This window comes from Danaus plexippus, chromosome 19 (genome assembly GCF_018135715.1).
Source record: "Danaus plexippus chromosome 19, MEX_DaPlex, whole genome shotgun sequence".
In the NCBI taxonomy this organism is placed as follows: Eukaryota; Metazoa; Arthropoda; class Insecta; order Lepidoptera; family Nymphalidae; genus Danaus; species Danaus plexippus.
This window is the reverse complement of record NC_083549.1, coordinates 800,393-814,734: the sequence shown is the minus strand read 5'-3', so window position 1 is coordinate 814,734 and position 14,342 is coordinate 800,393. Positions and strand designations below refer to the sequence as shown.

At 31.2% G+C, this 14,342-nt stretch overlaps 1 protein-coding gene across 2 annotated transcripts in view; it reads left to right on the top strand.

Annotated features, from left to right (window-relative positions):
• Positions 1-1,918: 1,918 nt before the first annotated feature.
• The window catches only part of LOC133319356 (mucin-2), a 32,313-nt gene continuing 19,889 nt past the window's right edge, over positions 1,919-14,342 (top strand). Inside the window, exon 1 of one of the 2 annotated variants that reach the window (XM_061523413.1) lies at positions 1,919-2,110. The gene's annotated coding sequence lies outside the window, so the exon portion shown is untranslated. Of the gene's footprint in view, positions 2,111-2,808; positions 2,899-14,342 lie in introns of those variants that run through there. The other variant, XM_061523414.1, reaches the window with a different exon arrangement.

Below are 14,342 nucleotides of genomic sequence, written 5' to 3'. Positions count from 1 at the left end.
ACGAATTACAACACAGGAGACGCTCCGTGCGTGTAAGGATGACAACTGCGTTAAGGCTCCTGAGAAGGAAGGAGTTATCTTGTGACTACTGTACTAGGCGAGTGAAGCGGTGCCAATATTATTTTATAATTCACAAATAAAAAAATGAAAAATAAATATATATATATATATATATATATATGAAATCCGTAACCAATTTAAGAAATATACACGTGTTGCGTAATAACCGACCAAGTGAGAGTCGGGACAGCGCACCGAGGGTTCCGTATCGAAAGACCGAATGTCTTAGCAACAAGGTCGCGTTTTACCTTTAGATGCGGAATCCTTATGAAACAACAAACGAGCCGACGTTTGCTGATCAGATTATCACTTGAAGCTTCGAAAGTTATTCTTAATGTATTTAGGCGGTAAATCGAGAGACGCGAGCTTACATACTACATAGGTTACACAAAGGATGGATACTGTGAACGAGTTCCGAACACATTCATACAATGTGAGCATGACAATGATATTCACATTGTGATCGATTAACGTAAGTAATGTTTTGGATAAAAATACAGAATAGATCTAAATAAAAACTAAAAAATGTACGTACTACATCCAAATAAAATGTTGGCTATAGTTGTCATTTTTACAAGTGAAGATTTACCTCGCGCGAAGTAAAGCAACGCAGACGTTAGATGGCGCTGTTGATGAGACAGCGTATACTTTTTGAATATTTGGTTCTCCCAAATACTAGCATTATTTTAAAACCTTATTTATTTATTAAGAGCGGTTCTGCACTTGCTAATAATACTATAACACAGTAATTGTATATGCCACGGAATGGAGAAGCAGTTTACCGTCAACTATAAACCACTTATGATGAACCTTTATGTTAGAATTTAGTCAGTCATTAAACCGATTGGTCGACATATTTGAATTAAAGGCGGGAAATACAAAAATCAATAGGAGATTTTATTTTATATTCTTTTCAAATATGGTTAGGTAGGGAGAGGAGCTTGGACAGTGGAGGTGAGCGTTTAACGCGCGTTAGTTAGGGGCCCCTTAAACCTACACCTGGGTCGCAAGTCCCAGGCACTGTTGAAGCTCCTCTCCCTGCAACGCGATGGACCCTGCACCCGCACGGTGAATCCATTGAATGCTAAGAGGTTTCGTCTCTAAGAAAATTACTCTTTCTTTTAAAAGATGTGATGTTTTTGGAAGTTTTGGATTGGTAAACGTTGTTTTTAAATTCACGGTACTTATTAAACTACGTGCGACGTGTCTTCCTATCAATATGTCTAATGCTCTTAGCCCTATTAGCTTCTAAGGGAGGGGTGGCCGTTGATGTTGTCAATTAGACCACCCTGTCTGTGAAGTTGAGTAGTTTGACTAATCAATATAACGACTGAACTATTGAATGTTCTAATCAGTCACTACCTTTGTATTAAAAAATAATTTAAAAAAGTTCTAAAAATTTTAAACATCTGATGCTTTATTAATATTTCCGAAGTCGTTATATTTAATGTACTATCTATAAAATATTTTTTTCTCTGTTAAGATTTCAGTTAATTTTGTTTTTAAATAATTATCTCTTTTATTATCATTAAATTCCATCGAAACTTTTCCTACCAACAAAGTGCGAATCGTATGAGGTAAACATCTAAATTATGCTGATGCGAATAATATTTTAAATAAAAAGATTTCATGGTAAATAGTTTCGTAGATACAAATAAGTGTTCAAAATAATTATTGATCAGAGCGTATCACAGCACAAGTGTAATAAGCGAGTACCAGTTCTGTGCAGCATCAACAAGCCGTGTCCTATAATGTTATACGTTTTCTACGATCGGTTTAACGCAATTATCTCAATGAAAATCACGCGGCGGCCGTCCGAGAGCGCTCGTTGGACTCCACAGTCCACACGGCACGCTCCAGTCACTAGCCGCCGGCCGCCGACGTCGGACAGTCGGCTTACGAGCACCCAGTGGAACCTACGTCCGAGCGACCATAAAAACTCCCGCGAAAATCACGCCCCATTTACAAAGTGGAGTATCAACTTTTTTGTGTTTCTGTGTTTTTGTGTACGTGTTCATATATTTCATAAATACAGGAATTAAAAACAAAGGTAAATTATATTTGATTTTAACGCACGTTCGATGTTTTACGGGTACAAACGTTAATGCACTTTTGTAAATATGTATCTACGGACGTATGCACGCATAGATAGTTTACTGGTTTTACTTCAAACATATTTAGGTGCTCACTTAGTTTTGTAATAGATGATGTAAATAGTGAGCAAGTTTTATTAATGATTATGTTAAACTGGGATTACGAAACCTTCTTCAATAATATTTATGTACTTGTACATACGCCAATACGACAGGGGCATGTAGTACTCTCAAACATGATTCGAATTTATCAAGATGAAGATTTCATCTAAATTGCTCTGATAGTTAAAGCATCAGGAGCGAGCAGTCGCAGCTTGCATTATGACATGAATTTTTATTTGTCTTTTGCGGTTGTTACGATCGTCTGTTCTAAAAATAAGCTGAATAAAACTTTTAGATATTTTACATTAATTGTACTCAATCAAATTTTTATATAATGTATATGTATATATAAAAAGTTTTCCTTATATTTATTAGTAATATTTGTAATGGAACATGTGTAAAAAACCTAATTGACATACTTTCGGTCATGAAGACGACATGGCTTGGTTGACACTTGATAGTAAATCTTGATACTTGATACTAAATGTATTGAAAGGCAAAACTATTGACCATTTGTTGGAATAATAGTTTTAGAATCTTCCAATTATGCCGAGTCGTATCACTGTGTCAATGAGACTATTGAGACAAGAAAATAAAACAGCGAAAACCCGTCCAACAAGATATAACAGGAAATAGACGCGGAGTAAGTATTTATCCACTTGTCATTATTTTTATTCCGAAATATATTCACTCATTACGTCTTGTTTATTTTAAGATGCGATGTCAAATGTCACTGTCAAGAATTTTTAATTATTGAACGTAAAAGTACTAAGTATCGAACTAAGTTGTCACTGCCGAGATTGGCTGAATAAAAATAGAGTTAATTATGAAAGTTAAAAAACATTTTGAATATAAGTATTTAAAAATGATATCAGTTCATTGTTATTCTTTGTGTAGTTAGTAACAATAATTAAATAAAGTATATAATATTGTAATATTTCTATAATATACCGAATATTTTTTTTTAGGAATTAACATTACATTTTAATCTGAAATTTTGAAATCTACACCTTAATTTATTTTAGCTGTAATCTTTATAATGGTTATTATTGTATTTATTACATATGTATATCGTAAAGATATAACATATCAAAATATTATATCTTTAAAGCGTTCGTTTTTCTTATTAAATCCTACATGATGCATACAGCAGAGCTAAAACGATGAAATATTCACACGTATTCAAGATCGTGTACAAACTAACAAATTGTTTTATTTATATATTTCTACCGCAAAAACACTTATGAAATATATGGTTATTAACTAATTATGGACCTTTTATCAAATTCAATTTTACTCATCCAAATCAGAGTTTATACTTCGTTGAGACAGTCATTGAATATTGTTCAAGGGAATTTTTACAAATACAAAAAAAAAACAGATAAAATATATTTAATGTTTTAGTCTTAAGATATTAAAACTCCGTGTTTAAGGAGTCAGGAGATATCAATTTAATTAGAGCTTGTTCTGTATGATGGGTCTAAGGTGACGCCGCCGCGCCGTCGCAATTCGTGTCTATGGTTTACAGGCGTTATACGAGGAAGTACCAGATTCAATTTTCTAGTCATCGATGTCACTTTTGAATGTGGTTCGTCATCTCTATGTCTTGGCATTCCTGACTCTGACGGACACGATATTCAAACTACGAGAAATATCAAATAAAAAAAAAACAATGTTTTTTTTTAAACAATACCTTATTATGTATGCGCATACATTTTACTGCATATTGACTTTAATCTTGGAATTTTTTAATATCCGTGTGTATCGCGATATTAGTTATTGAATCAGTGTGTTTAAAACAAGTGAACATTTAATCTGTTGTATGTTGTTCTCCTGCATGTGTTCCGTTACGTCCAATTACCGCGCGCTATGCTTCTTGCTTCCAAAGTACACGGCCTGTTTACTATACTGTACGGGAATAATCACTGTTTCACTAATACAGCGACTAAAACACTCTTGTAATAAATCCTTTAATTATTTTCTACTGTATCTTATATATGAAATTATAAGCCTTGTCCGTCATTATGACACGACGATATTATTTGAAGATTAATTTTAATAGCAATAGTTCTACCCTGACACTGACAGTTTGACGTATTTAATATTCAAATATTTTTATGTATAATGAATGCTCTCCGTTCATATAGAGTTAAGTTACAATCTCATACATTCTCCAACTCACGAATTATTTCTAACACCGTCAAAACAGATTTAACGAATTAAAATATGTCAGTGAGTGATCTTATTTTCAGTTGGAAACAAACAGACAAGCTTGCATACAAAAAAAATCATAAACTTTCGCTCAAATAAATGATTAAATAAAAATGACTTAACATTGCATTAGAAATGTATTTTTCATTAAAAACAAAACCACAAACAAATTCAAATGATGAAATTAGCTCGGAGCTGTTGCTGTTTAGTGTTTACAAAATGAATTAAAAAGTGTTACAGAACAAAATAAACCGATGAGTTAAACCCGTCCGATCAATCTTAGCCAATATTGTGTTTCACAATTATCAACATTTTTTATATCGTCTTGTTTCGTTAATTTTGTAATTAAAATTGAAGTTACGACTGCTTCTAAGTTCCAATCATGTTTTTAATGTCTGTGAAAGCGATTTTAATTTTACTGTACGATATAAAATTTTATAAAAATTATCAATTGTGAATTTTGACCATTCAGATTATTTACATGTTAGTTTAATATAATCTGTGTCGGTAATATATTCTTTAGCACATGTGATATTAGTCAAATTGTTTTCTTTATCGAGAAAGTAAAAAAAAAAAACAATGAATGGTATATTGGTTAATATTCTGAATTAATAACAATAATAATACAAATATATTTTAGTGAAGTTTCAATTGATTATATAAAAAAAATAACTGAAATTATACTCATCTTTATTAGAACAATCGTTAAGTTGGAACACGTTTGAATATCTTTGTAACATAAAGTCATGTCTACATTAAAGTAATTCCAGCTATTATTTATTATTATTAGAAATCTATGTTTATTGATATCATAAAAATATTTCAATAATATCTCGACATATTTATTTTTTTGTTGTATTCGCGATTATCACAATACAGTAGAAAGTTTCCGATTTAAAAAAAAATCTTTGTATTAAAAAAATTACGAAACTCTCGTAAACCACGACCTGAGTCATTTTTCAAATTAAAAGCATCACGATTGGTTTCAATGGATTGTTTTAAATGATAATGTTGTTCTATAGAAAGTACATTTAATTTTACATATTTGTATAAAAACTCACCAATAACAGTATTCTACAATACCGTCGACTCTCATTTATTGAACATTAAAAGTCGCTGTATAGAACAGGCTCTCGAGGTAAGGCGAGGCATTTGCGTGTTATATATATATCTATATAGTTTCCGTGTCAATCGTAATGTGTGTAAAATGGCCGGTCATCGGTTTCGTAAGTTGTGTGTCGATACCCGATAGTATTGTAATATGTTTGAAACAATTTGCAAATTGGACGGAAACACAAACGAGACTGCTTCGTTTCTACATATATTTCGACATTCCTTTGAATTAAGTAAAATTAATTGTAAATTTTCTTTACAGACCAAAGTTATCTATGGTTATTAAAATGGCAAATCTATGAAATCTATTTATACAGCCAATTTCAACGTATACACTAACAAGAAGGTTGAATACACGTGAATGGGAGCCCATTGTGATACATTTGAGTCACAATCAGAGTTCCATTGAGATGTGAATGCAATGATGGCTCTAAGGAAATCCTCATTAGACATGATGCAAATAATTTTCAACATTACATTATTGTATTTATATATATATAATATTATCAAGTGTTTTCTTTTGATAGTTAATCACTGGGTCCACATAAAAGTATCACGAACCAACATCGGTTCAAAGTTTGGACGCAGATGTTAATAAAGGTAATTATATAATTTAACTGTGAGAATATTTTTGGATAGCCTAAGTTTTGAATCAATCGGTAGGTCACGGTTGTATGAGAATTTGTTTAGCTTGAAATAAGAAATCCCGTTTCAAACTAACAAGATGCCCAAATAACAAGAAACATATTGTGTTATAGTTATCACGGCAGATTAAAATTTATCGATATCTGTTATTAACGTGGATTATCTGTACCGCCTAATAAAATAATTTTAATGATAAAATTATTAACATACAAGTAACTAGCTACGTTATGCCATATTCAAAAATTGGATTATAATATTGATATTGATTTTCGCAAAGAAAAGAACGAACTAGAGTATTGTAGTTTGTTGTACTAATGTTAAAGTGAAGGGCTGTGTGTGGCTGGCTGTGTATTGGTCCGACCGTCGGAAACCTTGAGGTGCGACCTATATAATATAATACATAAAATAAAGAAATAGATAAGGCTGTCGATAGATAATAATTAGTACAAAGACTTAAGATACATTTATGTATCTGTATTTAAAAAAAATTGTGGTTCTTTTCAAAATTACAAGCAAATCCAAAAACCTAAATTGACATTATCCTGACAGAAGATTTATGAGTTAAAAACTGGAAACGGGTCGTATGTAGTGCGTACTTATGGTAAAGCATTTAGTGTAGCTCCTGATTCCACGGTTAATGGATGCTTCTAAGTGACAAACGGAACCGATAATACTCGTATTGATCGATCGACTTAATCGATCAATAATTTGAAAGGCGACTTTAAATCTCACATACATATGTGTGTTTCAGCTAGACATCTAGATATATCAAGTCATAGAATTTTAAAGAGGTCTGTCTACTTGTAATTAAGTAAAGACGTTTGGTATTTTCATTAAAAAAATTACTGCAACTGTTAACGTGGGTTTTTCGTAAAATATTTAGAGCATCATACTTTAAGTTCTCGTTAGTATTGTAGAGTCACAGACATATATACATACATCAATGAATCAATCAATAACTAATAAACAAAGGGGCACGTGTTCTCCATGACAGAATGCCATGAATATTAATCCATGTGTACTCTACGCGCTGTAACACCACCATAAAGTAATCAACTCATCGATTCATAGATCCATCGATTCATTGGGCAATCGCTGTTGTAAAACGTAGATTCCAAATCGATTCTCCTCGGTACAGATTCATATCACGGACGGATTTCCTGATAGCCGCAATGTTTTTCCCACGCGATCTTAATACAACACTAATTAATTTGATTTGATTTTTTTTTAGTTAAGAAATGTTCATGTATATTAAAGAAAACTAGCAACACCGTTCACCGACAGACAGCTTTCAGTATTTGTAGTACTCGGTAAGTTCGATGTCTTAAATTATATGAAAACAAGTTGAGCACATACTAGTTTCTGTTCGTGATTTGTCTTGTGTTTGGTATAAATAAATGTATCCGTTTCGTTTAAGTAAATTCAATAATTGTTTTATTTAAAGTGTATTTACACTAAGATAATGTCTAAAAAGAAATCAGTAATTTAAAATGTTTTGGTTAAAATTCAAAATAACTCTTATTGGAATCGCTGCCTATACTTTATTTTAATAATTAATTACAAGTAATTTGTGTTATGACACCATTTGAAGGCTGATTTTGAGTCTTCGTGAATTAGTAGATTTATGACAGCTTTCAGTTTTTGTATGAGATAAAGTGATGGATAAAATACTGATGCCAAAAGAGCCAGAAGCTCTAACCCTCTTAACATTTCTTCCTGTTATTACATTCCGTACTTCCCTTTTCGATATTAAGAATTTGGGACTGATTTAATGTTTTGCTCGCGTTATTTATATAGAAATTTTGTTAAATTATATATATTATTTTTACATAAATCTGAATTTGTATAATACATAGTATGAGTTTTGAAAAGACACGCAGGGTTCGTATTTCGTAATAGCTTTTCTCGTTAGATCTGCCAACCTCATTGAAGACGTTCCTCACTGACTGAATCCACTCACGTAATCTGATGACTTTTAAAAGTATTATTAATGCTTATCTGTGTAAAAGATATTTAGATTTGATTGATTTGATACGTCTGGGTCACAGACGTTTCGTGACAGAAATCGAGTCGAGGCGTAGTAGAAGCATTTTAATCTTATTTCGATGTTTCTTCATCTTTGAGTTGCAACATCTGAGATTACTCTCAGAAGATATTCATTTATTATATATAAGCTCATCATATTATCTCAATATATGAGTCACGTGTGCCGAAAAATATATAAAAATTCAATGAAGATGTAGGTACATCTTAAAACATTATAAAAACGTTATTTGGCCTCTTTTATTTTTAATACGTAATAACCATAAAACTTTTCATAGATGTGACGAATGAGCATTAAAATTAAGCGAAATTTTGGTAAAACTATAGTTTATAGTAAGAAAATATTTCTTAAAATCTAAAGAGTATAATTTGATATTAAAACCTCGAATGCGAGCAGTGTCTTGTGTATGTCAAAGCCAATGGGAATGGCGGCTCGAGGCCGTTCTGTAGCGAGAGTGACCTTTACAGAGATTGATATTTATAACATTTTAATATAAAACAGGAACATTATATTAAGAGTATTATAAATATTAAAATTTATATAGTATACTAGTTTTTGCCCGCGACTCCGTCTGCGTGAACATCAGAGTTGTGCTCACAGTGAAATGTATTGCGTGTGTCTTAAAACGATATGTAGAAAAGGCTTCCTACGTTGCGGCCTTTTCATTTTAAATAACTTATATACTGACTGCAGCGCTTTAAGTCGGGCTTGTTTGTGAAATTAAAGTCTAAACCATATGGGGCGTCACCCAAATGCATACAGACAAATTAATTTAAATCTGTCCAGCCGTGTAGGAGATCGATGAACGTACAAACGTATAGTAGAATTATATATATAAAGATAATAAGAGATTCTTAATTAAATCTAAAATAAACCTATATCTATTATCTGTGCTCTATGCATTAGAAAGTAACTTCGTCACATTTCCCAGTTAATCCTATCGTTTTATAACCAGATAAGATAAGTGCCAGGCAGGAAAGCTCCTAGAATCGAAGTCGTAACTGATCTATAGAGCGCTCATTGTTTCCACACCGTTATATGTGTAATATTAGGTATTATTTTTGCATACATCAGTTAGTTTTTTGTTGAATGCGTTCATTGTAACGAGGTCGTGTCCTCTATGTATTATATATATATTTATGAATGACGTTCAAAAATTCGACGTTAAAAAAAATTATAAGTTTTAATTTTTTTATTTAAAGATGGCAACATTCTGGCAATGTATTGATTTTTTTCACTAACACATATGAATGTTAAAGTGTTTTAAAATAATAAGTAACATTTGCTAGAATTTTATCAAGAGAACCTATTTTAGGCTTTGGTTAAAATATTTTAACTTTGATGTATATATACCTTTATACTCTAACTTCAAGTATTAAAATAGATCTTTATACGTAAGGATCCAACAACATGGATCATGCAGTCGTGAAATGTGTAGGTGTTAAATAAGTTTTTGTAATTTCAACTTTATCTAACCGAAGTAGAGTTTAAATCACATTGTTATATAGTTTAAATTGCTACGTGAACCAATTTTAATGAAATGAAAAATTATATTCAATAAAAAGATTTGTTTTTAATAACATTCTGTATCGTGTTTATCGAAGTTAACGAATCATTTATATCATATTGTCCAACGACTGCATAGCATGCATTGCATAGAATAAAATTAACATAATTATCTATGCAATTATTGCAATAAAAATTTCCATCATTAAATTGCAATGCAGTATGTGTCAAGCCTGGAAACCGGTTACCACATCGGAACGACCAGTGACCTAGTGAACCCCAAAAAAATAAGTAACAAGATATCTGGATCAGATTTTGAACAGTTACTGATTAACTGTACTCTGTTAGTCATCTTAGTATTGAAAATTAGTTCTTACACTTAAGGTTTGAATGAATGAATGTAGATGAATCATAACAATAAAGGAATGAATGAATCAAGACTTTAAGAATATATTAAAAGTTTTAAAACTGTCACTTCCAAAATAAAGTTTTTATTTATAAAACTTTAAGTGTGACATTGAAAGCTCTGCGAAGCTTCCCCTGTCCTCCAACATTAAGTACCAGGCGGCCAGAAGTCACGAGGAGACCTCGAGGTCTATACGAAAACAATCTCCAACAATTAACAGCAGCCGAGCCAACTCGTTTTTGTCCTTTAGCGTTTAAATGCCATGTCAAAAGGTCGTATGTCGGGCTCGAGTCGATCCGAATCATGATTTATGTCAATGAAAATAAGGTTCATATATCATTGATGTTAAAATGTTAGTTGCGAGAATAAATTTGGCCATAACTGAATCTATCTGATTGTATGATAATTTTTTGTATCTTTTTTTGTAAGTACGTCTGTTTACACCTTAGTATGATCCATTACATGTAGTTCTGAGTTGAAAACTGTGGGTATGGAAGTGACGGTCTCGGTCGCGGAGGCTGCATCTCAACGCTTGGCTAGTAACGATCAATGCAACCATTGTTAAAAAGCCGATTGCGGTTCATAAAACATGTTTAATCCACTTCTATGAAGAATAACAATGCTAATATATATTTATTATCAGTATAAACCTCCTTGTAAATTCCGTCTCATTATAACAATAAGTTTAAGACCGGACAAAATATATAAATGTTCACATTCGCGAAATATTCCACAATTCCAGTGAGTTAAGTCTTAGTCTTAGTCTTATTATTATACACATTATATATGCATACTGGTTCGTTAGTATGTTTGTGTATTCGATACTATATTGATATAAATATCATTAACTCAGTGATGACCTTGTAATGCAAATATTTTTTAGGAATCTAGACATAAAAAGGCTTAGTAATGGCAATATAATCTTATGTTGTATTGACTAATTTAAATCATTTAAATAATCATCTCACCACGAATTTATGGGGATCGTACCAAACGTTTTTTTTTACTCAGAATCTCTATGTTTCTGTATAGATAGAATAACTTTCATTGTAAGCATGGTTAGGATGTCGTCTAGAGACAGCATACCGACTCAGTTAAGATACACATTGTACTGTTTACCTAACGCGTATTGCATATACAGAGATAAATCAATTATTCTTATGTACAAGAATACTACTGAGAAACAATTACTAGAAATAACAAGGAAGAATTATGTGTATTAAAGATTATGTTCCAATAGTAAATGCATTAAAGAATGAGATGAAAATATAAAATAATAGTATTTTTGTTATACGTATAGTTATTGTTAAGCGATGTACCTAGCTGCAGAACGTGACGTCCTTAGGTAACTTTAATAAAGATAAATGTAACCAAATTTATATAAGACAAGACCATCTGGTAGTTACTTAAATTTTATTATTATAAGTAAATTTATCTGATAAGCATTACCGACGCGTAATTTAGATGCAATCTGGAATTCGTTCTACAGAATCCCAGTATGTTTGATTAATGTTTAGAAAATGTTTGAATGTTTCTCGTAATTGTTAAGATCGTTCGGTGGCGGAGTAATTATCACAGATATCAAATACTAGATGGTGAAAGCCATAACCATCAATATGCATAGCTCAGTTTGATTTCTCTCTCTGCACGCTACAACACACTGGACCTTGTACAAACACACACATTATTAACCACTCGTTTCGGTTATTGTTCTCTATTTCAGTTGTTTATAACAATTGATATCAGAAAAATTTACAATATTAAAGTGATTTATAAATTTTATTGTATAAAAAAATATATTCGACAATTATTTTTGAATGTCTCACGTTTTAAATTTAATAACATATAAGAAATATTTAAATTTAAATTTTGTATGTATTAGAATCATGTACGTTTTATAATAAAAAAAATAATATTTCCTTGTTCCAAAAATATATACGAACCTTTAAAACGTATATATATATATATATATATATATATACATATATATACTTACAATTAATATATATATATTAATTGTAAGTAACCAATAAGAACATTGTGTTCTTAACCTTTGTATTAATGTGACTGTATCAAAACATACAAGGAAAGAATGTGAGCTTCCAACCGGATTCAGAGGTCTGTGTGAGACCTCACATCGCCGCAGCGATCATGATCTCCTGGTACATGCAGCTCGCTCAGCATTGTTTGTGAGCTTTTTAAATAAAAAAAAAACATAGATAAAAAATATTTTTTATCTTTAATTAAATAAAAAAAAACTACATAAAAAAACCAAAACTTTTTCATAACAGTTTTTTTTTTATTATTTTTTTCACTAAATATTCTAGCATTGTGTCATAAAATTATGAATATATTATAATATATTCGTTTCATAATCGAAGAGTGGCGTACAAATGTATAACTAAATAAATATTTAATACTTAACATTAGTTTTACTAAGAATTTATTAACAGCTGCGTTATTTTTTTATATAATCGGTATATAAGCGATCCAATCATTCTATTGTTACTAATTTTTCCTGTTCAGTTCACAACATCCATTATTCTTACTTATAAATCCAGCTCGTAATTCTCAGCTACAACTCGTTATTGATTCAATTAACGAAAAGTATGTAAATTAACTCAAAACTATATATACTTATTCAATATTTATTGGTACTTAAAATTCCTAAACTATACATCAATGTGATATACGCGGTCAAAAGCCTCTGTGGCATTCCGGTTATAAATGTTTTGTGTTTAAACACCATTACAATATTGCCAGAGTGACTGATAGCAATTATGGCTTGATATGAAGAACAATGTAACTTCGTGTTTTTGAACTTTCGAGGGATGTGGGCTTCCAATAAAATATCTATAAAACATATTTCTTATATGAAGAAGGCTAGCTTGTGTTAGTTCAGAATTAGTCATTCAGATCTTTGTGAATCCATTTCGCGAGAAAAAGTATCGTAATAAACTCTATTTTGCTTCTATTACATCAGCTATCTGATAGTGGAAGTTCCTTTAAATTCAGTCCAGCCGTTCCATAGATTAGTCGGTACAAACGGACAGACATACGAGTACAATCTTATTTATTTATTTTAATTTGGAGATTTATTTCCATATATAATTGACTATTCAATAATATTATACTTATAATAAAATGTCTCTCCATCTAGCCCTACAGCCGGTCATCAAACTTTGCCCTTTGACCTTTATTCATCACTTTGGGTTTTACAACAGCTAATAGTGGTGGTGGCCACATAATATGAACCCTTACAATGAACTACATATATGCATGGATATTTCAATGAATACTGGTCGTTTGGTAATAACGGGGTGCATGAACCGATTATTGTCAATATGACACGCAACTGTTTACATTTTATACTATTTTATATCTACGTATAAGTACATAAAATCATTTAGATTATTTTTATTACAACAGTTACGGCTTGTTGTGTTTTCGATATGAATTTAATTTCATTTAAAATCATTAATAACCTGTAAAAATAACACCACTGACATCTCTATAAACTTTGTTAAGACGTCAAAGTCATAGTGACACTTAGATAAGATTATGAGTTACTAAGTCATTTTGAAGTCCACAGATAAGCATTGAGTCATTTTATAAAACTGACTTCATAAATCTTCATTAATATAATCTGTAAATCTGAGTTTTTTTATAATTTAGTTTCCAAGTCTTCATAGAGAGCTGGTGAGTTTGGTATCTGGAGACCTCGCCAGCCTCTCCGGTCCAGCGAACGCCACGCTTTCACCAGCACGATACTAATGACAGGGTTCATGTATGCATGGTCTGAATGCAACACAGTATCTTAATAATATCACTCATAAGTTACAAATTTCAGTAACATATATTTTTTACGGATCCTATCAGTTTTTCTGCTCGTATTCGAGTATTTTGTGGATAGTTAAGTTTAAGAAATATAAATATTACATAAGATATACATAATAACTTCAATTATTATTATATAGTAAACACAATACTCCATCATTAAATTATATTTAATAGAACAAATTCTGTCATAGTAATTTTTAACGGAAGTTGTCCCTTCTAATACTATAAGGACAATATGTTTATTAATTCGATTGTATAAGACGCGGCCCCGGGAGACTCTTCACTATACAGCGGAAGCAATTTCAAAGGGATTGATGAATTA